This window comes from Lepidochelys kempii, chromosome 5 (assembly GCF_965140285.1).
Source record: "Lepidochelys kempii isolate rLepKem1 chromosome 5, rLepKem1.hap1, whole genome shotgun sequence".
Taxonomy (NCBI): domain Eukaryota; kingdom Metazoa; phylum Chordata; order Testudines; family Cheloniidae; genus Lepidochelys; species Lepidochelys kempii.
The window spans coordinates 78,037,052-78,063,588 of NC_136384.1; the positions used below are offsets into that span (position 1 = coordinate 78,037,052).

At 42.6% G+C, this 26,537-nt stretch overlaps 1 protein-coding gene across 3 annotated transcripts in view; it reads left to right on the forward strand.

Moving 5' to 3' along the window:
• The first annotated feature begins 1,368 nt into the window (after positions 1–1,368).
• The window catches only part of SNCAIP (synuclein alpha interacting protein), a 101,534-nt gene continuing 76,365 nt past the window's right edge, over positions 1,369–26,537 (forward strand). For all 3 annotated transcript variants that reach the window (XM_078852854.1, XM_073344812.2, XM_073344813.2), the window contains exon 1: positions 1,369–1,455. The gene's annotated coding sequence lies outside the window, so the exon portion shown is untranslated. The remainder of the gene's footprint in view (positions 1,456–26,537) is intronic.

Sequence of the window (26,537 nt, forward strand, 5' to 3'; positions counted from 1 at the left end):
GTTACATCACACTGAAATCACAATAGTTTAGCCTAGTAAGTTACCACTTGAGAATCTTATAACAAACAATTAATGGAATGTTTAAGTAGAGTGACCACCTGGCCCAAGTTTGACAAATGTACTATATATTCGGAAGCAAAGGCACAGCTTGTAACTGCGCTAACCCTCAACAACATGAAATGAAACAAGGTTTTCTAACAGGGAGTTAAAATGAGTTTAATGGAAACGTGTTCCATACATTGCAAGGGAGCCACCAGCTCCATCTGTATCTACTGGAAGGAAAGCATGATGTGTGCTTTCCAGGTTTTATACTAAGCCAAAAACCAAGGTTTTATTTTAAACAGATGTGAACGAATTAAACCCAATATTTTCAGGTATTTTTAGTGCACTATGATGCCATGTGATTAATACGTTATACCATGAGTGCGTGTTTCCACCTTAAAGATAGCTTTTTAGACATCTATTACAAATCGTGCCCGCTGTTGCCAGCACATTACAACTCTGCGCCCTGTATTGCTACTTTTAGCACATGCTGGTGCTTTTAAAAGGACCCGCTTCTGGGGTGGCGCCGGCTGTGACAGCAGAACCCCCCGAGGGAATTCCGTGAGCGGCACAAGCAGGGCACGCGCCCGGCCTTTCCCGTTCTTTCCGTGCGGGAGGGCTCTTGCCAGGCGGCATGGTCCGAAGAAGGCAGGCGTTTCTGCTCAGCCCTCACCCGAGCTGACCCCTCTCAAGGAGCGATCGTTGACCCACTTGAGGAGAGGGGCATCCAGCCCTACACAAACAAACACCCCAGCAGTTCACCCCGGCAATCTCCCCCCAGCAGCCCGGGCGGGGGCGATTCCCGGGGTGGGGGTGGGGGTGTGTGAAGGATACAACGCCCGGCACCCCCTCCTGGCGTTGTCCGGTTTCAGCCCCATGCCCGGGGGCAGCGGAGCCGCACGGCGCCGGCGGCGGGGACGCAGTAGGAACGGGGCGCCCCGAGCTGCAGCCGGGGTCTCTGTCCCGGGTGGGGCGGGGGGGAGGAGAAAGTGCAAGAAGCACGAGCGTGCGCGTGGGGAAGCTCGCGGGAGGCGAGGGCGCAGGGGAGCGGCGGAAAGGCGAGGACGGGCCGAGCGCGGGCGGGATGGGCAGCTGGCGGGGCTGCGGGCGGCAGGGGAGTGGGCGGGGAGCGCGCGGCGGGCAGCCTCACGCGCCTCCGCCCTGCCTGACTCCCCCCCCTTCCCCTTCTTCCCGCCCGGCGGCGCCTCGCCTGCTCATCACGTGGCGGCTCTCCCCAGCCCCCCGAATTCCCGGCGTGGGGAATGGCCGCGGCGTGACTGTGACGCAAGCAGCGGGCGGCAGCGTCCCCGAGCTCGCCCGGGCCGCGTTCTGCCGGAGTCCGAGCGGCGGCAGGAGCGGCGCGAGCCCGGCCCCGCGGAGCAGCAGCAGCACTGTGGCCGGCAGAGCCCCGCGGTGAGTGAGCGAAAGTTCCCTCGAGCCTGGGCCAGCCAGAGCCCCGGGGGAGGGGGCAGCGGAGGCTGCGGCTCCAAGTTTGCATTACGGGGGCCCCACCCCCCTTCCCTCGCCGCGGTGCACGGCGAGGCGGATTCCGGGCTTCGCATCCCTTCTGGCAGCCCAGGCAGGGCACGGCGCTGTTTGTCTCCGGGAGAGCAGCGCCTCGCCGGGCAGGGGTTAGGACAGACCCGGTGTCTCTATAGTAACGCTGCAGCCAAGGGGTTGTTTTAGCAGGGAGATGGTTGACACACAAGAGGCAGCAGTTTCTACCGCTACCTTATGGGGCATCGATGTTCCTCCCCCCACCCCCTTGGCTGGCATCCTGTCTAGTATTGCCGCTTATTGTGTCTTCCTTTCAACGAGCCACTTCGTGCAAAACGGGCACGGAAAAAAGGCAGCATGACATACAGGGAGAGGTGGCGGGTGGGGTGAAACCAATACACAATAGAATAGTGTGGGAAGTGCCTGCTACCTCCCCGAAATCCAGCATTCAGGACTTGGACATCCTCAGCCACCTCTCTTGCTGGGTTACAGTGTGCTTTGGTTTTGCTGCTTGCTGAAATGTGGCTCCTTTGCTTTCCTCTCCTGATGACTTTCATCTGCAGGTGGTAAGTGAGGTAAAGGGTTATTGTGGCTGTTGTCAAAATGCCAGGCTGTGTTTATTTTAAACACAAAACAAAACAATGAAAAGGGAGAAGAAAAATTAGGAGGACGTTACTGGCAGCCACACAGTTTCCACAGGAAATGCTAGCATTCTTTGCTGAACTCTGCTTGCGGAGAAGAAATCGGTTTCAGAAATAACTATTGTTGACAATTTTCAGTGTTCCTTGAACTAAATCCTGAAATATAATAGTCTGTTCCTGTGGTATTTTGGCTTGCCTGTGAATAGCTGGTGAAAAAGGAGGAATGCTCCTGTTGTTTCCCTCTTAAAACAAGAAACAGAGCCCTGTACTTCTTATCAGCATATGATTGACAGGTATCAGTCAAGGAAGAATAGCACCCAGCTCTGTAAAGAAAGACAATGACAGCAGAAATAAAGCGGCAGAGTCCTGTGGCAGCTTATAGACTAACAGACGTACTGGAGCGTAAGCTTTCGTGGGTGAATACCCACTTCTTCAGATGCATCTGAAGAAGTGGGTATTCACCCACGAAAGCTTACGCTCCAGTACGTCTGTTAGTCTATAAGCTGCCACAGGACTCTGCCGCTTTTACAGATCCAGATTAACACAGCTACCCCTCTGATAGCAGAAATGAAGAGCCTCCTCTCTCCCCTATAAAGTGGAGCCAGCCCAGGGTTGTGTTTTCCAGATGAAATTAGGGTTTTATCTGAGGGATTTAATTAGAGCTAAAGCATATACATGGTGTCAGTTCACCAAAGTGCCACTGTAAAAATCATTTGCTATGAAATTTGAAGCCAATGCAAATTTATTTGTGTTCTGTTCTCAGCCCAGACATCCCTTATGGGAAAATGGTTTTAAACACTGTACATATTTTACTGGTACATATTGATAGTTAAAAGAAAATTTAAGAAAAGCTTGCTGTTTTTATACCATAATGAAATATTAGTAGAAACTGCATTTATTTAGTTCTAAGAACAGTAACTACAGGTCTATCTGATAGAAGGACTGCATCTTAGATTACAGTTAAATTAATCCAAGGCTATTCTAATAATACAGGGTTGAAATTTACAAACTGTTTACTCAAGCTGATATCAATGGGAGTCCTTGTACCAGTAAAAACAACTTGGATGAGTAAGGGCTGCAGGGTCAGGCTCTTAGCATATCAATTAGCTCTGAAATATACTAACGCTTGATTTCAGAGTTGCCAGCTCATATTTGATGTTTGACTTGAAGCCTCAGCACATGGAGACAATTGATTGTGAGCTTTATTTATTTATTTTTTACATAGAGAGTTAGGGCTTGGCAACAGAGGCAGGTAATGTGCACTATAAGGGTGTACATAGATCAGTTAATGTGCATCACATTAGTGCACTGTAGAAATCAGAAATCACACCCTTGTAGTGCATATTACCCCACCATGTAAAAAGCCCTAAGTTTCTAGCCTTATGGTTGCAGAGAAAAGCTTGGAAATATGATCCCAGTGCACCCTAAAGATTCCAAAAAAACAGAAGGCAAATAAAAACAACCCACATTTTATTAGTCTTTAAAATCTCATGATTTTTAAGCCATGATTTTTGAAGGGCCTGACTCATGATTTTTAAACATTAGGGTTGGCAGGTACTGTCTCTTACTTCCTTTGAAGTCAATGGGAGCAGGATCAGATCCTCCAATTGGAAAATAAAAATAATTCCACTTGGTGCAGTTAGGTATGATCCTGCAAACGTCTATTTCTCTGGTCAGTCCAATGGCACGAGTTCCAATATAGGATCTAAGTCAAGTCAGTAGGACTACTTGAGTAAATAGGTTGAGCACTGAGCAGTATTTAACCCAATGTATAAAGAAAATATTTTTTTCATTATTAGCCTTTTTAGTTAGCAAAATGCCATTTGTAATAGAGCTAAACAGGCTACTCCTCTTTGCCCAATCATTAACTCAGTCATAACCCAGCAACTAAAAACATATTTCAGATCTTTACGAATTGCCGTGTAAATCTTCCCTGCCCCTTTGAGCTAGGAAAGCAGATGTGCTTTACAGCATGCCCTGAAGGTTTATAAAGTCTAACTGTTTAGAATGAGGGAATGGTGGAGGGCGAGATCCAAAGCTGAGCGACCCTCACAGAGAATATCCTGCTAGATGCCTTCTTAAATGAGTGGGTTTGTGGCAAGTAAGTTAGATGTTAGGTAATGCTCTCATTTGAAATAATTGTACAACAGAGTCTGCTGTTTGATAGTGATTCTCCTGAAATGGGGAAAATCATGAGAGTATGACCTAGCTTCTTTTGGGCTACATTTTGCCTTTAAGGTACAGAAAGCTTTGTCTAAGGCAGGGGTGGGCAAACTTTTTGCACAGAGGGCCACATCGGGGTTGCAAAACTGTATGGAGGGCTGGGTAGGGAAGGCTGTGCCTCCCCAAACAGCCCGGCCCCGCCCCCTATCTGCCCACCTCCCAGTTCCCACCCACTGCCTGCCCCCTCAGAACCCCCATCCCACCCAACCCCCCTGCTCCTTGTCCCCTAACCGCCCCCTTCTGGGACCCCCACCCCTAACCACCTCCTGGGACCCCACCCCCTATCCAACCCCAACTGCTCCCCATCCCCTGATCGCCCCGCTACATCCAACCATCCCCTGTCCCCTGACTGCCCCCCCCCCCCGGAACCTCCTGCCCCTTATCCAATTCCACCACCACCACCACCACCCCCCCCCCGCTCCCTGCCTCTTACCGTGCCACTCAGAGCGGCAGGAACTTGCTGCTGTGCTACCTGGCAAGAGCAGCGGGCCAGAGCGCTGGCTGCGGGGGAGAGGGGACAGAACAGGAGGGAAGCTCAAGGGCCGGGCAGGATGGTCCCATGGGCTGGACGTGGCCCGTGGGCCGTAGTTTGCGCACCTCTGGTGTGAGGAGTGGTATGTAGGTGCACCTCATCAAGTGGACCAGTGGGAGGCAGTGTGCTTGAGAGAGGCGCCTTTTAGTGGGACAATGCTTGCTGTGGTTCCTTTTGTGTACTTTGAGAAGAACTAATTTGCAACGCGCTTTTATGAGATGCAGCATACCCCCTCGTGCTTCTAAACAGATCTTCTGGTCAGTATTAGGTGGGTGTAGTGGAGCAATGGCTCGGTTTTCTGCCTATCCCCCCACTTGCTCCGGAGGAAAGAACATTTTGGGTGATTCACTGAGCATCAGCAGCAGTGATCCAGGAGGCACTAACATGGTAGCATACAGGGAGGGAAGAACCTTGGTTCTCTCTGTGACTGCGTTAGCGCTAAGCACAATCTAGCCCTTTGATTTTTACTCTGACCTGAAATAGAGGCTTGCTGGCATGTAGTTATTTTAATAAAGTCTTTATAATGAACCAGAGTTGTCAACTCTTTGCTGTATATAATCCAGAATACTTAAGTATTTAACACAGTATGAAATAATCATTTTCACTGTCAAGATGAAAAATATGTCAAAAAGTATTTGAGAAGTGTTGTAGCTTGAATGAAGTGTGAAAACAAGTAGGCTGTCATAGTAAAGGGAGCTTGGACCCGGACAGTGGTGGTGTTGGTGTTTTGCCAGATACAAGGTATTTCTTTGTCAAAGGGGGCAGGGATGGCTCACATGGAGCAGGTGCATCATTAAAAACACAAGGAAATAGCCCTGCAACAACAGGACTGTTATCACTATTAAAATAGGATACATGCATCAGATACATTATTGATCCAGGTGTCACAGAGGAGTTCTTTGCTGGTGGGGAGAAACAGGCACATAAATAGTCTGGTAGAAATTCCAACAGCTGTTTATCTGTCTTGTAATTTCATCTTCAAGTGTAAAGTTACCAGTGATATACAATATAAAGAAGCTACAGTTACCAAAAATAGCGATTTATGCATTTCAACTTTCATAGGTTGGTCAGTATGGAGATCATCCTTTGCTATGCACAGGTCTTATTCTTGTTTTTTAAAGAACAGTTTAAGAAGTACGTAAATGCACCAAATTTGTGTTCAAAATAGTTTTGTAAGCAACACTATTGTGCTTTTAACAGCATTTTGTATTTTTCTATATTTAATTTTAAGATGTAAATAGGTTATTCTAAACTGTTCCTTTATCAATACTTCCCCTCCCTCGCATGTTTTCTTGTGCATGCTAGACTGTTGGCCTTTTCTCTTTATCTGTATAAAGGGGAAAAATTGTTATTCTAAACACTAACTTTAATCAAATGCTATTATTGCTGCTGTTGTACATTCAGATATTGTTCTTAAAGCATATTCTTTAATTAAGCTGAGTACTAACCTATCATTTTGGAAACTCATGTTTTGAGCATTGGATACAATATAATATTTGTGCTTGTTGCTAGGACATGGGCAAAAACTGTTCTTTTGTTACAAAAAGGAATGATCAGGAAATGGATGTATGCTTAACACCATTATTTGGTTTATTTTGACTTAAAACAGATTTAAAATGTGAAGTAAATGCATTTTACAATCGCTAGTAAAAAAACAAATTTGAGTTTATACTGTGTCTTTGAACGTGGTGCATGTTTTCGCCTAGCTACAGTAGAATTGCGATAACCTGGACTTTTTGGCTAGTGCTCAATATGTTTGAATTAATAGGTGTTCTGATCATAGGAGTCAATCAACAGAGACAGTATAATAGGGAAACATGCTGGCAGTTCATTAGAAGAAGAAGAAGGAAGAGAGACTCAGCTATTGAGTATCCTATTGTATAAGGCTTGTGTTATATAGCATCATGATGAAATGTTTGACTAAAGTAATTAGCTTGACATAAGCTACATGATGGTTGTTAATTTTTTTTCTCATGTATACTTTTTGTTATCTGTGCACAGCATATTAAGTGATCCTTAGGAAAAGGGGAACTGACTTTTAAAATATAAATATGATCAGGGTAATTGATGATTTAAGATTCTGGCTATTAGAAAGACACTGGCAAAGTGGCTAGCCCCACAAATTGGACTACCTTTGTAATTGCCCCGTACTAGAAGTCTTATCTTCAGTAATCTCTAAATCCATTTATTTTGCAAACCGGTTTTTGCTTGCTGCATCCATGTATGATATACTGTTAAAAATGTATATGGAGCAGTTCATACATTATAGGTAAGGGTACGTTTTAGTCGCACGTGTTTTTACTAAAAGTCATGGACAAGTAGTAGGCAGTAAACAAAAGTTCATGGCCTGTGACCTGTCCATGACTTTTACTAAAATACCCCTGACTAAAACTTGGGGGAAGGGTGTTTGGAAGGGTGGTCCTGGGGGGGGGGCATGGCCCATGGGGGCGCTGTGGGTGTTGGGAGGGAGGTGCGACCCAGGAGGGTGCTGGTGGAGCTGGGGCAGGCTCCCTACCCGGCTCCCGGGAAGCGGCGACCCTAGCTCCATGTGCTGCCTCGTCTCCACCACGAGCCCCAGTTCTGCAGCTCCCATTGGCTGGGAACGCGGCCAATGGGAGCTGCGGCGGCGGAGGCAGCACATGGAGCTAGGAGCTGAGGGAGGGGAGTTCCGGTCACCCTTCCAGGGAGCTCCCACCAGATAAGCACTGCTCAACATCCCAGCCCTGAGCTCCCCCCCCCCCCCGCCACCCAAACTACTGCTGCTGGGGGGCGGGATTGGGGGGCCCAGGACTGCTCCAGCAGTGGCCGGTGCGCCTGGCCCACCAGCTGCCCGAGCTGCTCAGGTGGCCTCCGGGCCAGGCGCACTGGCCACGGTAGAAGTCACAGAGGTCACAGAACCTGTGACTTCTGTGATCTCTGTGACAAACACGGAGGATAAGAGGCTGTGCATTTGCTTCTGTTTGTTTAATGTTAGTCTATCAAGCTGTACTTTTGCTAATTTGTTGATGTTTATTAATTTCTGGATGCAAGATGGCTCTGTTGACAAATAATTTTAATAAGATTCTTGAAAATAAGATCTTCAGGGGTCTGACCATCTCAAGGATTAGTATGAGACTACTAAGCCTTATATCTGTTGGTTATCAGTATAAATCTGGCTTTTGTCCATTGTGACCAAAAGTAGGAGTTGTCTCATAAACGTTCAGTAGCCATCGTGAAAAGCATTGGTGGTGTCAGTTTAATTCCAAGCAGATAGCTTTTCACATCAAAATTGGCACCTTGAAACTGGTATTCTCATTACAATAAATCAAAGATTACATAGGCATAAATAATGAACTACCAATTCACCACCGAGAAGTAGTTCCTGAGGGTCTTAGCATATTAGTAAATAGTACATTGAAATTTATACTGTGATTTCCCATGTTGTACCCAATTTGTGGATAAATTGACCTGCAGTCTATCTACATCTCTGATCATTTCATTTAAAATCAGTGGCTCCTCTTACTCTAGGGGCCCCTTCAAACCATCCTCCAAGCTCCCATGGTGTTTCTCTTCTTCAAACCACTTCTGTGGACCTTAGTAGTGCTATGGGAGGTCTCCCCTAACCATTTACCAGGGAGTATGAACTGAGACAAGGGCTTCTGTGCACCTGCAGTTCACTTTTGAACATGCATCTAAGTTAGACAAGCATGCTTGAGCACTGCACCTTTGGTGTGCATTTTGGCTGTGATTCAGCAAAGCACTTAAACACACGTGTCTTTGTTCAGCAAAGCACTAGAGTAGTAGTGGTTTCTGGATTATGGGATTCTTTGGTGGGGGGAACTAAAAAAAGTCTGTGGCAAATTCAGGTAAATTAAAAAAATAGTTGGTATTAGTTATTAAATAAAGCTTTGGGTGTGGGGGAGGTATTGTAGACTGTGACAGCTGTTGAGATTTTTGGTTTTGAGGTTTTTCAAGGGGGCATGAGAGATGGGTTTTGGTACCCATGATGCAGGAGAGGCTTTGGGTAGCTCTTTTTTCTTCCCAGTTTTAGGCCAATGCAAAAATAAGTTTGGAGTGAGAGGTCACGAATTCAGCAGCTGCTCCACAGTATACCGTTCCGGGCTCTGCCACGGCATCCAACAGGGATGGATAAGCATGTTACTGATAGTTTGAGGTTTCTACTGAAATTATCGGCATTGCAGTAGTTGGTACTTGTGTGGTTGCTTACATTATCATTTAGGCTCATGAGTTAACACCCCATGAAGCTGAGAATGGGAACGTTTGACACCTCTCTTAGGGCATGTCTTCACTAGCAACATTAAAGCACTGCCGTGTAGTCGTGGCACCAGCTCTCCCAGCACTATAAAAAAACCCACCTCCATGAGGGGAGTAGCTACCACGCTGGGAAACTTGCAGCACTCAGGGGGGTATTTTTTCACACCCCTGAGCGAGAAAGTTGCAGCACTGTAAAGTGGCAGTGTAGACAAGGACCTAGTATTATTGCATCATGCTCCCTGTAGCCTTTGAAAATTGCATCAGTGTACATTTGGTTCCTGTATGGAAATTTTTCTTCAAAACCATAAGGGCTAGAGACTTTTTTATATAAAAGTTTAGAACCTGGAGTACAATTATGTAGCAGTTTCAAAAAGGGCAATTATATCGCTATTTATGAGGGAACATAAACACATGGTCTTGACTAAAGCAGTGACTTCAACTATACTGAAAGAACCTGTATTTATCACATTTTATAGAAATGTTTATCTTTTTGTATATATCAGGAAAGAGACCCACATTATAAAGAGCTGATTTGGTTTTTTTTTGTTGTCAGTCAAATTCTCTGTTATTGAAGTGTACCATATTCTAAGCGCTGGAATTTTTTTTCAAAAATATGGTATTTAGATATGCTGCTGTTTAAGACACTTCTTTATGGCAATAATATTTGACATTAATAGGTCATACACCAAAATTTGATATGGAAGTATTTGTAATGGAAATATGTTTGCTCTTCCTCCCATAAAAAGACCCCCAAATGTAATTTAAGAAAGTTAAGGCAGAAACCATAGTTTTTAAGGATGAGGATGAAACAGAAAAAAGGTGAGCTTGTGTAAATGTTCCATGAGCCACAAAAATATATTATGCAAAAACTATGGTGATAAATCAAAAATTAAGAAATAGGATGCAACAAAATGTGTTTCTAAATAACACGTGTTTTGGTGACAGAAGGTGAAGCTGAGCTGTTCAGGCTGGTGAAATGTCACAGCTTGCTTATATGCCAAGATAAAAATATTCTCTTTAGATAAATGACTAAATAGAAATAAATTCATTATTTTCCCCCATCCTTCCTCAAATTGCAGCTGTGGTTTAAAAAAAAAAAAGGCAATTGTAAAAATGTTACCTTATTGCTTCCATTACCTGCTGCTCAAGGAAAAATAGCAGCACTGTTTAGTGGATTAACTAGGAGCAAGGAATTCCTAATGCTGGCTCTGACTGATTTTAAGGAAGTCTTTCTGCCTCAGTTTACCCATTAGTAAAATGGAGAAAACCTGACCAGTGTACTGAATTTACTCATTATAAAGGGTGCTAATAGCAACATCTGTTTCTAATGTGGGGAGCTGATAGAGACCTAACACTTAGTTGTCTAACACTTACCATTAGAAATGACTCTTGCAATACTGTCTTGAGAAGCTCTAACACTTCCATTGTTTGCAGTTTGGATCATTGAAATTCAGCATTAACAAGGCACTGAGATCTTTCTTTGGTCCATGAAATATGTCTCATGAACAAAGTCCTTCTTTGGCCCATGAAATTCCATTCAATTTTGGCTGATGTATAAACTTTTGAAAATTGCTGTTTTCTTTCTGTTGCATTGTCAGCAAAATTTTGGCAGCATGTAAAAATAATAACTGAATATGAACATTGTAATGAGAGGCCGGGACCTGGCAGCACATGCTGCACTGAGATCCCTGGAAGCAAGACAGTCTCCGCAGGAAGAAGTTGGAAAGAGTTGGTGGTGGTCCATAGTTAGAGCAACAGCCTGGTACTTTGTAGACGTACATTCAGTTTACTGCTCTACCACAGATTTCCTTTGTGATCTTGGTCAAATCTCTTATGTCTAGATTTACAAAGGCATTTAGGTGCCTAAATGTATAGATAGGCATCTAGTGGGATTTTCAATAGTGCCTACGTAGGTTAGGCCACTGAACATCTATCTGCATCTTTAGGTGCCTAAACTCTTTTTTAAATCTGGCCCTCGGCCTCTCTCTTTGTACCTCTGTTCCCCATGTGTAAAATAGAGATATAGCATTCCTCTTCCTCATAGGAGTGTTGTGAGGATAAATGCATTGAAGATTGTCAGATACTCAGATATACTACAGTAATGGGGATCATGTAAGTACCCTAGATAAATAAGATAGAGTGGAGGAGAAAGAACTGCATTGGGCTCCCCCACCCAGCAATCTTTCCCTCTGGAGGTGCTAGGTAGGTAAGAAGCTCCCGCACTTCCTGGAACAAGGGAAGAGAGAGGGCCAGGCCAGGCTCCCCTCCCAGATTCAGCAAGTCACCTCAGCAACCCATTCCACCCCGCCCCCGGGGGAATGGCCTTTTGCTGCCAGCTAACATAGTTAGTCCTATATTTCAAGTCATGCTCAGATTAAGGGAATAAATTTTATATATGGAACTGTTACAGTTGGATTTTTTTTTTTTACCTTTTTCTTTTTAAAAAAAAAAGTAGGAAATCACGTACAGAATTTTTAAAGTATTGTCATTTAGGTTACAAAGTCAAATACTGGAAAGATAGGAAATGCCAGAATTAAGCCTGTGGTCCCATAATTCATACCCATTGTGGGTATACATTGCGATACAGTCTTCAATGTGCCTCTTTCAGTGCACAGAATGCACAGTGCTCCTATAATGAATCAGGGTTGGGTGGTGGACAAAATTGTAAGCTGTCATGGGATAAAAAGGATGGTCCTCTCACGGATCAGTAACTGGTTAAAAGATAGAAACAAGGAGTAGAAATAAATGGTCAGTTTTCAGAATGGAGAAGGGTAAATAGTGGTATCCCCAAGGAGGTCTGTAGTGGGACCAGTACTGTTCAAAATATTCATAAATGATCTGGGAAAAGGGGTACACAGTGAGGTGGCAGAATTCTCAGATGATACAAAGCTACTCAAGATAGTTAAGTCCCAGGCAGACTGTGAAGAGCTACAAAAGGATCTCTCAAAACTGGGTGACTGGGCAACAAAGTGGCAGATTAAATTTCATGTTGATAAATGCAAAGTAATGCACATTAGAAAACATAGCCCAATAATAATTATAAAAGGATAAGGTCTAAATAAGCTGTTACCACTCAAGAAAGAGATCTTGGAGTCATTGTGGAGAGTTCTCTGAAAATAGTCACTCAATGTGCAACAGCGATCAAAAAACCTAACGGAATGTTGGGAATCGTTAGGAAGGGGATAGATAATAGGACAGAAAATATCATATTGCCTCTATATAAATCCATAGTATGCCCACATCTTGAATACTGTATGCAGATCTGGTCGTCCTATCTCAAAAAAGATATATTGGAATAGGAAAAGGTACAGAAAAGGGCCACAAAAACGATTAGGGATATGGAACAGCTTCCATACGAGGAAAGATGAATAAGACTGGGGCTTTTCAGCTTGGAAAAGAGATGACTAACGGGCGATATGATAGAGGTCTATAAAATCATGACTGGTGTGGAGAAAGTAAATAAGGAAGAGTTATTTACTCCTTCTCATAACACAAGAGCTAAGGGTCACAAAATGAAATTAATAGGCAGCAGGTTTAAAACAAACAAACGGAAGTATTTCCTCACACAATGCATAGTCAACCTGTGGAACTCTGCCAGAGGATGTTGTGAAGGCCAAGACTATAACAGAGTTAAAAAAGGAACTAGATAAGTTCATGGAAGATAGGTCCATTAATGGCTAGTAGCCAGGATGGGCAGGCATGCAAAACCATGCTCTGAAGTGTCCCTAGCCTCTGTTTGTCAGAAACTGGGATGGACGACAGGGGATGGATCACTTGATAATTACCTGTTCTGTTCATTCCCTCTGAAGCATCTGGCATTGGCCACTGTTGGAAGACAGGATACTGGGCCAGATGGACCATTGGTCTGACCCAGCATGGCTGTTCTTATGTAGGATCCTTGCCTCATTTGTCCTCTAAATTAGAAAGTGTTTGGATTGTAAGGCGGGGGGCTGTAGGAAGAGAAGGAATGGTTAAGACAGGCAAATACCACATGGGACTGCTCAGTTCTATCCGTGCTTCTCTTACAGTCTCCCTATGTGATGCTGAACAAGTAACTTAAGCCAGAATTTTGGCAGGTGGCTAATTGTGTGTCCTTCGTTTTCTGAGTGCCCAGGTTGAGCCATTTGGGGCCTAATATATAGAAGTGTTGCTGAGCATGCATCTGAAGTCAGTGCGTGCCCAGTACCTCTGGTAGTGGTTAAGTGCAGGTCTGAAGATTGGGAGTCATGATGTCCTGAGTTCTGAGCTGTGTCTGACAGTGATTCCTTTGTCTCTTTGTCTCCGTTTCCCCATTTGTAAAATGAGGTATAATCCCCTTTTATTTTGTAGTGGAAATAAATTCATTAATGCTTGTAAGGTGTTCAGATAGTATAGTGAGGACACTAATAAAGGCAATGAGGAAGTGAATCATTTTGCATTCATTGCTACAGAAATACTGGATTGGGTGCAGTAAATGAGGCAGGGGCTGCTACTTGAAGGGTGAGGAGAAACATTTCTGAATAGTGGCCCTGTTCCCTGAGTACTCGCCTGCTTGTGCACTGAATGAGGCAGAGGTCCTGGGGAAAAATAGCATGTGATGTGTAATTAAGACTGTATCTTACTGCATATGCACAGGGGTCTAAATTAAGAAAGCACGGGCAACATGAATTCAGCCATTTCCTAACTCTCTAGTGTTTGGCTTCAAAACCTAGACAAAGTTCTTTTAATGAAATTTTTAAAAAATATAATTGTTTTGAGATTCTCTAAAGCAGTGTTTCCCAAACTTGGGACGCCGCTTGTTCAGGGAAAATCCCTGGTGGGCCAGGCCGGTTTGTTTACCTGCAGCGTCCACAGATTCGGCCCATCACGGCTCCCACTGACCGCCGTTCACCCCGTGCCGCTTCCTGCAGCCCCCATTGGCCTGCAGTGGCGAACCGCGGCCAGTAGGAGCCGCGATGGGCTGAACCTGTGGACGCGACAGGTAAACAAACTGGCCCGGCCTGCCAGGGGCTTTCCCTGAACAAGCGGCATCCCAAGTTTGGGAAACACTGCTCTAATGGAAGGCAAAAAGTACAAATGATTATTATTTTATTTAAGTCATGTCTGCTGCATGCTCAAAACAAATTTGCTTGTTTGTTTTTAACATTAGCAACACTATGAAGCCAGTATACTGTAGCTGCAGAAGTACAAGCTACATTCGCAAAAAGAAAAGGAGTACTTGTGGCACCTTAGAGACTAACATATTTATTTGAGCATAAGCTTTCGTGAGGTACAGCTCACTTCATCGATGAAGTGAGCTGTAGCTCACGAAAGCTTATGCTCAAATAAATATGTTAGTCTCCAAGGTGCCACAAGTACTCCCTTTTCTTTTTGCAAATACAGACTAACACGGCTGCTACTCTGAAGCTACATTCTCTTTCTCATTAATATAATTCAGGTAAGCTGTGATTCCAGAAGGCCACATTCCGATTTCAGTTATATAGGTGTAAATCTGGAGTAATTCCAGAGAGGTCAGTGGAATTATTCCAGATAGGGATGTAAAAGTTTAACTGGTTAACTGGTAAGCATCAGTCTTATCAGTTTCGGTTAACAATTAAACTCCGCTGCTGCCCGCATCCAGGACCCAACTGCCACCCCATACCCGGCATCCTGGTTGCCGGGCACAGGACCCGAAGAACTCCTTAATGGTTAACCGTTTAACTGATAAAATGTTAAAAGGTTAAACGGTTGCTATTTTTAAACCCTATTGACATCCCTAGTTTCTGCACTCAGTAAGAGTCTGGAATTATCTTATTATTTATCTCATTTATTATTTTTGATGTCTTAAAATTAACTGAAAATAACAGTATTTAACTTTTAAACACTCCAGCAAACTCTAATACACATCCCTCTTATAGGAGGTGATGTATAAGGCTGGTCATCTGTTTATTATGCAGTGGTGTGTTTCTCTTTTTTTCCTTTGTTTATTAGGGTTTGCCAAATGATACTTACAGATGATACCTGTAATATTCCTTTTGCAGATGGCAGAGCTGACAAACTATAATGGACTAGGTTGTTCAAGTCAGAAAAAAGGAGTATACAAAAGGAGAGGAATTGGTAATAACAGCATGGCAGGACAGGGAAAGAAGGATGATACAACAGACGGGACAATATGGAAAGAGACTTGGTTCCAGCAGTGTTGCTGACATTCAGTGCGTTTACATGCGAGCAAGGAGATAGAGGATTTTACACAAATTATGGATAAATTTGGGAGATACTATAACACCTGGAGATAATATTACTTAGGAGAGACATTATTTTAAATTAATAATTAATGGTAATATGAAGCAAAAATCATCTCAGTATTAGATATAGGACATGCATTTTTGGCAAGCAAATTTAGATGAGTTAAGCTCTAAATAACTTTTAATACACTGTTTTAATGTTACAATTGTAAGTGAATGCCATTTGGCATTAATTCTGTTCCCAAGATATTTTAAAAAGTGATCACACAAACCATTGCGGGATTACAAGACATTGAAATTCTAATGGGTGATTATTTAATTTGGCTCAGGAAATTTAGAGAACACAATGAAGGATTTAGGGAAATGTTGCAGAGGTACCTCTCTGTGAACTTAAAAAAAATCTCAACCAATCCATGCCTCAACAGTAGCTATTTGTATTTGACATGAGTTGAGCAAAGATATTTTAATTATTGAATCAGTTAAAATAAAAGTTCTAGTTCAATTATCCATTCCACAATGTAAAATGTATCTGAGGAGACTTTTGGGGGTGATTAACTTTTTACAAAATTAATTCCAGATCTGATTATGGTCAGTAAGAGAATTGCTAGAAAAGGACCTTGCCTAGTATTGGGGAAAACAGACAGAAACTGACATTTTATTAGTTAAATCACCATTTCAGAATATTTCAGATATAATTACAGTGTTTACCTGAACTTTTTACGTTGTTAAGGCTACAGTTTTGGCATAGAATTTTTTAGTAAATTTCATGTGTGTGTGTCGTCGTCCCCCCCCCGCACATGAAGTCACAGAAAGGTCAGCAAATAATGTAGTTTTCACTACATCAGTATACCCACAAGCATGATGGGGGGTGCTGAAAGGTAAAGCTGAGGGCAGGGAATTGGCGAGAAAGCCCACCCAGTATTAACCCTGTATTGGCAGCTCCTGTCACAAAAGGCTGGGCCTGGGTTATGTAGTTCATCAACTATTCAGGAGGCATGGTGTAACTGACACTTTACAATATGTTTTTCATCTAGAACAAGTAATGTTTGATGTAAAGAGTAATGGCTTATGACAGAATCACACTAATTTTGGAAATTCTAAATGTGAATCAAGAATTCTTTAGCATTCAGACAGTTAATTTGCTCTGCATTTTTTGACTGTACATTTAAATAGCCACACAAGCTTCTATTGTTTCATTGCTTACATTAACAGGGTATAGTTTGTGTCAGATAATTTAGGAGCACTGTAAGTTGATCTCCTGATTATCATCTAGTAGCTTGCCTTCCGTGTTAAGGAAAAGGAATAAGCAATGGCTTTTATGTGAAGTTCATTGTATTTCAGTTGCTAGTAATCTTTGAAATAATGAAGTGAACTACAGATAATCTTGACATGAAATAGTACATCATTTTATGTTTCTCTTTCAGTGTTCCAAGCAACCATGACTTGATCCATATAAGTCTTTGGTTCACTCTCAAATCTGAGTTTAATGGAGGATTTACAGAAATGTTGGACAGCACAAGTATTTGTGTATGATTGATGCAGTGTTCTGTATATATCCTATAGTTCTGCATTATAAATTATTTGGTGTTTTAGTATTAAAACCAGATGATAACATATAGCTTTAGCATTATTATATATGCACAGGAGATGGATACAGTAGATTCCACTTATTAGCGACCTCTCTGTTCCCAGGAAAAAGTTGCTATGATTCAAAGGTTTCCAGGGCTTCAGCCAGGGAAGGAAGTGCCCAGGACACACCAAGCCCAAGCCACTAGGGCCAGGCCAGGGCTCAGCATGGTGGGCATAGAGAGGACCCATGCAGCCCTATGGGCCCCCAGTGTCCCTGCTCACTGTGGGACGCCTCAGCCCTTCCTGTGGCTGTCCTGACCTCAGCCTCCCCTCCCAGATATGGCAGGTTTGCGGGGTTGCAGCCAGGGCACACAGGCCAAAGAGCTGTTCATAAGCAGCAAGCCTGTTGCCAATATCAGAATCCCATTAACATTAAAGTCAATGGGATGGGATTGGTTCCCAGCAAAATGTTCCTGTTAATCAGAAGTTGTTAATATCAGGATTGTTATTAAGTGGCATCCATTGTATATGCATATATAGTGTGTGTGTCTGTGAATGCTGAGCATCCTCAAAATGTGCTAAAAATGTGTTGTTCATTGGAAAATAACTGGTAAAATCATCTGAAAAATACACATTCACAATTTGTTAATATTAATCTCTAAATGCAGATATTTACCCATTAATTTTATTTTTAGTGATGTTTTGAAGCTTTGAGAATTCCTTTGAGTTTGTGAATTTGCTGCATTGACACTGATATTTAAAGTAGCCTAGAAAATGTAGAGAGGTTAATAATAAATATTGTTTTATATTGTTAAGACTTTATATTGTTAAGACAGGTTATAAAGGTTTATGAAAGATGGAAATCAAGGTTGCAGGCTTTTGATTTGAAAATATCACTTTGTGAATGCAACTTTTGTGTTTTACTTGCAAAGTCATAAATTCAATCTGAAATTACAATTATCATTGTATATGTATGTTTTTTTAAGAGGTGCAGTTTTCACTCAGAGTGAATGTTGCACTAAAATTTCATAGCAAGTGGAGAAAGAAAGTCTATATCTTTTAAGCCTATTTTGTTAAGCAATATTTTCAAGTCCGTGTCCAGTTCTTGAGAATGACAAAAGTATAGATTTGTTCAGTTGTAGTGTTTTTGCACGCTCAGATTTCTAGAGAGAACTTTGTCAAACAAAGTTTGTATATGGATGTGCTATTTTAACTTGGGTTTAGAATTATAATTAAATTACCAGTATTCAAAACAAATGTATTCAGAGATATTTTTGGTAGGCTTGTTTAAGAAAATATTTTTGTAGACTGTGAAAATTACAATGAAACACTTACTAGCTGTCCAATTTAAACATGAAGCATTATACATTAATTGCTCAAAAATATATCAGTGTCATAGTTACCACTGTATTATGCATGCTTTATTTTATTATTGATTGGTTTAGGTTTTGTTCTAACTTAACTTATTTCCTATTCATATCTTCATAGGTACTGTAATTCTTTCTTTACTTGGTTCAGTGTTTTGTCCTTAATTTTAGTCTGATCATTTCTGTCTCATGTCTTTGATGTTTTTCTAACATTTAAAAAGGAAAATGTATGCTTTCTTGAAGGAGCTGTAACTTGTAGATTGTTGAGTGCCTTTTGTGAGTTCAGAGTTCATATTTGGGACTAAATGTACTGCAATGTGAATAATCCCTTAGTCATCTCACTCATTTCAAGGAGATCACTTATGTAAGTAAAGTTGCAGTATCAACCCATTGGCTTAGATTTGGCTCCTACTGTCATGCTGCCTGGTATGGGACACAGCTAAGAGTGCCGGTCTCAGTTCAGAGTGCCAAAAAAACCAGGGCATGCACCCCAAGCTGGTGGTATATTCTATTAAGATTTCACCAAATCAGTAACAAATATGTGCTTCCAAAATGCTGTACTAGCTATTATGGAGCCACAGACAGTCGCCGTCAGGCCCTCTAACCCCTCATACACCACCCAGAAAAAAAAAAAGACTTCTATGATAAATTATTATTAAAACCACATGTATTGGGTTCTTCCAGTTCCAAAGAACCAGACACTCAGCCCATATCAATATGTACTTCTGGATCTCACCCAAAAACCACGCTGGCAGACAATTTTTTAGGAAACTAAACTGAAGGGGTGTGGGGGTGTGTGTGTTATTAAATGGTTAAAGTGAATCATATACATTACAGTTGATTTTAGAGTTTGTAGATGAGAATAATATCGGTAATGTTAAATCTGCTAGTTTGCAGTAAGTCTTTCTGGATCACCCAAAAGATTGGGGGTCCTCAGTCTATTATTCAAAGCTTCCCTTTGTTAGAAATCATAGTTAAGGCTGCGAGTCTGTCACAGATGTCATGGATTCCATGACTTTCGGGGACCTCCGTGACTTCTGCAGCAGCCGGTGTGGCTGGTCCAGGAGCAGCTCAGACAGCCCCTGGGCCATGTGCACTGACTGCTGCAGGGGCAGTCTCAGGCCACTGCCCCCAGCCAGCCAGCAGGAATTTGGGTGTGGGAGAGGGCTCAGGGCTTGGGCAGGGGTTTGGGATGCGGGAGGGGATGAGGGCTCTGGGCGGCGCTTACGTCAAGGAGGGACTCCACAGAAATGGCTACATGTTCCTCGACACCCTGGTATCCCTGGCCCCCTGCCCCAGAGCACCCAAGTTTTAATTAGGGGTATATAGTACAAGTCATGGACAGGTCACGGGCCGTGAATTTTTGGTTACTGCCCATGACCTGTCCATGACTTTTACTAAAAATACCCGTGACTAAAATGTAACCTTAACCATATCCAGAGATGTGGAGCAGGAAAGAGGCATGAAGGTGATATCACATCTGATGAAGTGGGTTTTAGCCCACAAAAGCTTATGCACAAATAAATTTGTTCGTCTCTAAGGTGCCACAAGGACTCCTCGTTAGTCTCCAGTTTGGAACATAAGAGCGGCCATACTGGGTCAGGCCAAAGGTCCATCTAGCTCAGTATCCTGTCTTCCAACAGTGGCCAATGCCAGGTGCCTCAGAGGGAATTAACAGAACAGGTAATCACCAAGTAATCCTTCCAGTGTCACCCATTCCCAGCTTCTGGTAAACAGAGGCTAGGGACACCATCCCTGTCCATCCTGGCTAATAGCCATTGATGGACCTATCCTCCATGAATTTATCTAGTTCTTTTTTTTAACTCTGTTATAGTCTTGGCCTTCACAACCTCCTCTGGCAAAGAGTTCCACAGGTTGACTGTGCGTTGTATAAAAAAAATACTTCCTTTTGTTTGTTCTAAACCTGCTGCCTATTAATTTCTTTTGGGGACCCCTAGTTCTTATGTTATGAGAAGGAGTAAATAACACTTCCTTATTTACTTTCTCCACACCAGTCATGATTTTATAGACCTTGATCATATCTCCCCTTAGCTGTCTCTTTTCCAAGCTCAAAAGTCCCAGTCTTATTAATCTCGATTCTCTCTTCATATGGCAGCCGTTCAATACCCCTAATCATTTTAGTTGCCCTTTTCTGTACCTTTTCCAATTCCAATATATCTTTCTTGAGATGGGGTGACCACATCTGCACGCATTATTCAAGATGTAGACCAGACCCCTGGGGGACACCACTTTTTACCTTTCTCCATTCTGAAAACTGACCATTTATTCCTACCCTTTGTTTCATACCTTTTAACCAGTTACCAATCCATGAGACCTTCCCTCTTATCCCATGACAGCTTACTTTGCTTAAGAGCCTTTGGTGAGGGACCTTGTCAAAGGCTTTCCCAAAATCTAAATACACTATATCTCCTTGTCCACTTGCTTGTTGACCCCCTCAGCCTCAGCCCATGTGCATGGAAAGTTACTGTCACAAACATGGAATCAGGGATCACATGTCCTACATGCCCAGCTGAATCCCTGGGCCTCCATTGTCAATATGCTCTCTAAGGCATCATGAGGAGAGCCCCATCGGAATAGTTGATTATCCTTAATGGCCCATCTACCATGGCTGACTGATCTTAGTGTAAATCTGTCTTATCCAGGAACACAACATGTTTGAGATACAAGCACATAACAAAGATTCATAACTTCATATACAGTGAGAATGCATGCATATAAATAGGATAACATTGTTCAACAGATCACAATTTTTCTAGTAGTATCTTACAAAGCATAGTTTGCATAGGATTTATCACAATTGTGCAACAGGGGTTCTGCATTAGTGGTTATACCTTAGTGTAAGAATGGTCATCTTTCTTTTTATACAGCGTCACACCTACAACTGAAGGTTGGGATCCAAGTACAAAAGTTAAAAATCCAAAGAAGTTTTATCCTTCCTTTTTCAGTTTTTAGAATGTATTTAAGTTGATTGGTTTAGTGGGGAGGAGAGCGAGAACCATATTATGTGGTGATACTATAAAACTAGATTTATTAAATTTAATTTAGATTTTCAATGGTAATGTGAAAAATGTAAGTTTTAGAAGCAATAATAATAAGAAAACCCTTTTCCCCCTTAACGAGAGATGTTTGAAGACAGTCAGGATGCTGAAAAACTAAAACATTTATAAAAAATCCAATTAAAAACATTTGCAAATCCCAATTTTGCTACAGACATTGAACCCCTGGAAAGCAATATGATACATACCGTCTCCTTGAGGGAAAATACCCCCATAAAACTGAGAAGACAACAAAATAGCATGTATTGTATGTACCTTTGCCATAACCCTTCAGAGGGGAAAACAGAAAGTAGTTCCCCTGTTAGTCTTTCAAACGGAATTTAGGGGATATTTAATAAAATGTAGCTGGCCTTTCTACTGCATCCCCCCCTCACAAAGTATAATCTACTCTTCAGTGCCCAACTCAGTCTGAGAGAGGTGGTGATTTGGAGTTCGTGCAGCGAGTCCCAGAACTACTGCTTCATTCTTTGGCTAATGTGCAAGAACAGGTCCACACCGTGTCTCCTGTAACCTCGGGTGGATTTTCAAAGTGTTGAACTGGGATATGCACAGATGTCTTGACTTGTACAGTGAATGCTCTGGCTCCCAGCTTAGTTTATTGTACTTGACTCTTTGAGCAGGCAGCACAGTGCACTGCAGTCTGTTAGGTGCATCTCGGCTATATTAGCAGCCAGTCATTTTTAGCTGTGTAGTGTAAATCTGAAGTTCAAGCTCTGTAGCACATAAATTCATGTATGGTATTTCTTAATAGACCTGCTCATTCTGTGCACTTCTAGATTTCCAAATATGAGCAATCTGTTTTCCTACCTGCTAGGCCTATCAGCTGATTGTAATAGATCCGAAGGACTCTGTATACAGCTTCAGGGTCTTCCTGTTGGAAATAACCATGTAAATGATCCTGATGCGTTCTTATAGATTTTTTTACAGACCATGGGTAATGTTCAGACAAATGAGAGATTGGAAAACATCACTTTACAAAATGAAATATGGTTTATCAAGTACTTCAGTATTGCGCTCTATCAATTTGAAACAATTGGTTAGAGGGACAAGTCCTTACACATTTGTGTCTGTAACATTTAAAATACTGTGGGTATGCTTGGTCTCCTATTGAAGCTCAGCCATAACTCCCATTATTAGTAATGGGAGTTCTGTGTATGAATCTATAGCGGAATAGTGTTTACAACCAACTCTGGAAAGCTGACTTCACAAGGTAGCCTCCAGTCCTCCCTTCAGGGAAGGATTCTTGAGCATGTACAGGTGGAGAAGATGTGGCTTGAAGTTCTAGGCTCCCTGGTGATATTAGGTTCTGCCCTTCCCATTCCTAGGGCAGTTATGTAAGGAGCTAGTCCTTCCATATAGCTCTCTGGGTCCCTCCATCCAGCTCTCTGGGTCCCACCAGGAGGGCTCCTTGGAGAGAGAGAGAGAGCTGCATACTTTCCTACATGGAGATTTCTGCATTCCCCTTGACAGAGTTAAAAAACACAGAGTAGGGAATTCTGAGGGCAGTGGAAATATGCTGGTTCTTCCATTATGCGTCAGAGTATGTGTAGGTGTTCATGCCCCTTATGCACGTGAGATCAGTTGTTTAAATAGCTGTGTTTATCACGGGTGCACATGTGCCCTGTGCCTTCTTGTGCCTCTGTCTGAGGGCATAGAGGGTGGAGTGGCCCCAATGCTTTCTGTTCCTTCTTCTTACCTGTGAAAGTGAGATGGGACCTTGTGGGTGTCCCATCTGCTACTCTGTAGCTCCAATTAAAACTCTTCAGAACTTTTCTACTTCACACATGATGGACTGCTGTGAATGAACTTGACCCATTTGGCCTGATTTTGGATGGTCAGGCCCCCTTTTACACTTGACTCTATATAGGGCATCTCAACATAGCAGACTCTAAGCCTTCAGGCTTCAGTCCCTGCCCTTCCTATGGTGGGCTGATGTCTTTAAAAGATGGGCACAGGAGGTGCCTCTTCTGCTTGGGCAAGAGTAATTTATGGTAGATGCTCCGTATACCAGTCATTCTCTTTGAGACCTTGCAAGCTGTGGGATACTTAACTGAAGCTTTGTTTCCTGGATCAATCGATGACTGTCTCTTCAGATCCCAAAATAGGTACAAGAGCCTAGCATGTACTGGGAGGAAAAAAAAACATCCAGGACCACCCCATCTAGCAAATTTATGATGCCTAAAATTAGCATGGAGAAGATCCCAGCAGCGAACAAAAACCCAGTGCTTAAGTTGACACCATCAGCATGGAAGCTAGTGCTGTCACCTCTGGTACCAAAGTCTGGCACTGAGAGAGGCTGACAACTTGCGGAGAGAGATACATGCTAGTTCTGATCAAGCTAGCATGCTAAAAATAGAAGTGTTAGGAGAGCCTCTCTGTCCAAGTACAAATCTTTCCAAGATGCTGAGTATGTATTGCTCCAGAGAGGACACCTGTGCATCATTTTCTTGCCATAAGTCTTCCTGCTACAGTGATCTTCAGGCCATTTATATGCCTTTTCACTAATTTTTCCTGGTCTCAAGGTCAGGTGGGACAAGGCCATGCTCATCCTGGTAGTTCCATACTGTCTGAGATAATTTTGGCCATCAAACCTATTGCAAATGTCCTGTCAGCCTCCCATCCATTTCCCAGACCACCTGAACAAAATGGCTTATAATTATGGTCATGTATTGCACTCAGACCCAAAGTCTTTGCATCCAATTGCTTGGCTATTGGTGGGTTGAGCAATGCTGACGAAAACTGCTCCTGTGAGGTTCAAAAAATTCTCATACAGAGCAGAAAGCTGTCCACTACAAAGACGTAGTCCTTGAAATGAAAAAGATTCTTCATATGGGCAGTCTAACACCATCTAGACCCAGTAGAGGCTCAGATATAGGTGCTGGAACTAGGGGTGCCGGGGGTGCTGCTGCACCCCTTGGCTTGAAGTGATTTCCATCATATACAGCAGAAACCAAAATGTGGCAGCAGAAAATTCCTCCAGACTGAGGCTTCAGTGACGCAAACTGCCCAAGGCCTCTGCTCTGAAAGATGGAGCAGGCCAACACTGCCAACATATTGAAAGGAGATGGGACAAACATATCCATGAGATTGAACCTACGCACCTCCCAGGCAGCTTCCACCAGGAAATTTCCTGCCAGTTGTGGCTGGAAATATAAACTGCTTCTCCGAATGGAACCTGGGGGGGTGGATTCCACCTTGAGGACATCTGCTTGTGTGAGTGTAAAAAATATCCCTCTGCCCCCATAGGGGTAAACTGACTGACTCTAGTATGTTGGAAAATTTGAGTACTCTCTGACAGCATTACCCAATGCTGCATATATTTCCAGTAAAGTTGTGATTACACTTGTATTTTGGTCATGTGCCAAGAATGATGGTATGTTTTATAGATACAGAAAATTATATTAATAAAAATAGAAATTATGGCGCGACTACACATGAAAGCAAACTTTCCTATGACACTGCTTGCTTAAAAACTAAACATTGTACAGTTAAAACCAAATTATGTGCTCAGCCTTTAAACTAAATCTAACCAATCACTGTTTTTGCTTACTTGTCCATTGTGAAAAACTAAATATTTCCTTTTGAAGCTAAGCTTCTGTCTGCTGAACATCTTCTGCTAGCATTTCTCTCAGTAAATAGAAGTATTCCCAACCTCTGTTCACTAGCTAGGCTCTTCTGTGGTTACAAAATAGACATACTGCTTGCTATTATTTTTTGTGGGAGAAGTGGAGAATGTGGAGCTGGGACACATTTTACTTCCAATATTTGTCTTCAGCAGATTGGACCTAGGCCTGGCGCAGTAGTGCTCCCTGATGGGCACAATAGCAGACCCTATCCTTGGGAGTGCAAGGACTGCCCCCTCTTAACACTGTTTGGCATATAAACCACCCCAATGGAGGCAGGGGACTAAGTGGAGCTAGAGCTGGTCAGGTGGCAGCAGGCTGTCCCACCCAAAGGGTTGGTTCAGTGTGTGCTCTCCCTCTTTATGCCAAGCAGCTCAGATAGGAATTGTCTACTAAGTACAGTCCCTCCTGGAATGCCTCTTAGGCAGTATGGCTCTGTGCTTTTTCCAGTGCAGACCAATGACTAAATGCCACACTCTGACCTCAGCTGAACAGCAGTATGATCAGAATCACCTTTTTCCACATGGATACTTTGTTGTGCAGAAAGCAGAAGTACAATGGGTATAGAAAAAGAATAAAACTACTGGTGTGTGAAAGGATGTTTGGTGACAAAGCAGAGAAGGATGGTTCTGAAACAATTACGAAGGGACAGGTTTGTTACACTTTGATCTATCTTGTGGTTCCTCTTTGCCATTAAAAAATTATAGCTGTCATTTGCTCATTTTTACTATTTAGTTTTATGGTCTTACTTGGTGAATTATTATTTGTCAGTGATATTTTAGTGAAATAACTATCTCAATTCCCATTAAAAATTATTAGATGGCATCTCTCTAGATTTTGAAATACTCAGCTGTGCAAACAGTTTCTTACCTCTTTATCAATCACCTTTAAAACTGTGAGGTCACCTCTCAGAAATCTTGTCTCCATTGAAAATAATCCATTAAGTCCTTTAACTCCTTATGTTCAAACAGGAGACATTTGATGCAACTCTTCTCAGCTTGAAAAGTTCCTCCTGTTTCTCCATTGTTTCTCCTACTGTTCTCACCAGTGTTCCTGTATCTTGGTGACCATCCCGACCAAGGAAGGCGACATTTGGCTTCTTCACTTCCTCACTGCTTCTCCATGTGTTGGCAATAGTGATCACTTGAGAACAGTCAGCCTGATCCTGTGAATCCTCAATACATGCAACTCCCATTGAAGTTATCGGTGTTCTGTAGGCACTTAAAGGATTGGGCTCTAACAAAAAGCATGTGTAATGCAAAGCAGAGGAATCTGAGTAGTTGTGTGGAGAATAGAATAGTAGTGGATGAAAAGTTACAGAATGGCAAATTAAAAGATCCTCTTACTGTTAGTTTTAGTATTTCATAGTATGGAATCTAACCCATGACTTAGATTAGAATTTGTCAGCAGGACATTTGTGGTCTAGTTTTTAACTGCAGTAGGAAGACCTGGTGTCTGAAAAACATTCCGAAGAATATTGCACAAGATGAAGGAAGAAGCACCAAATGG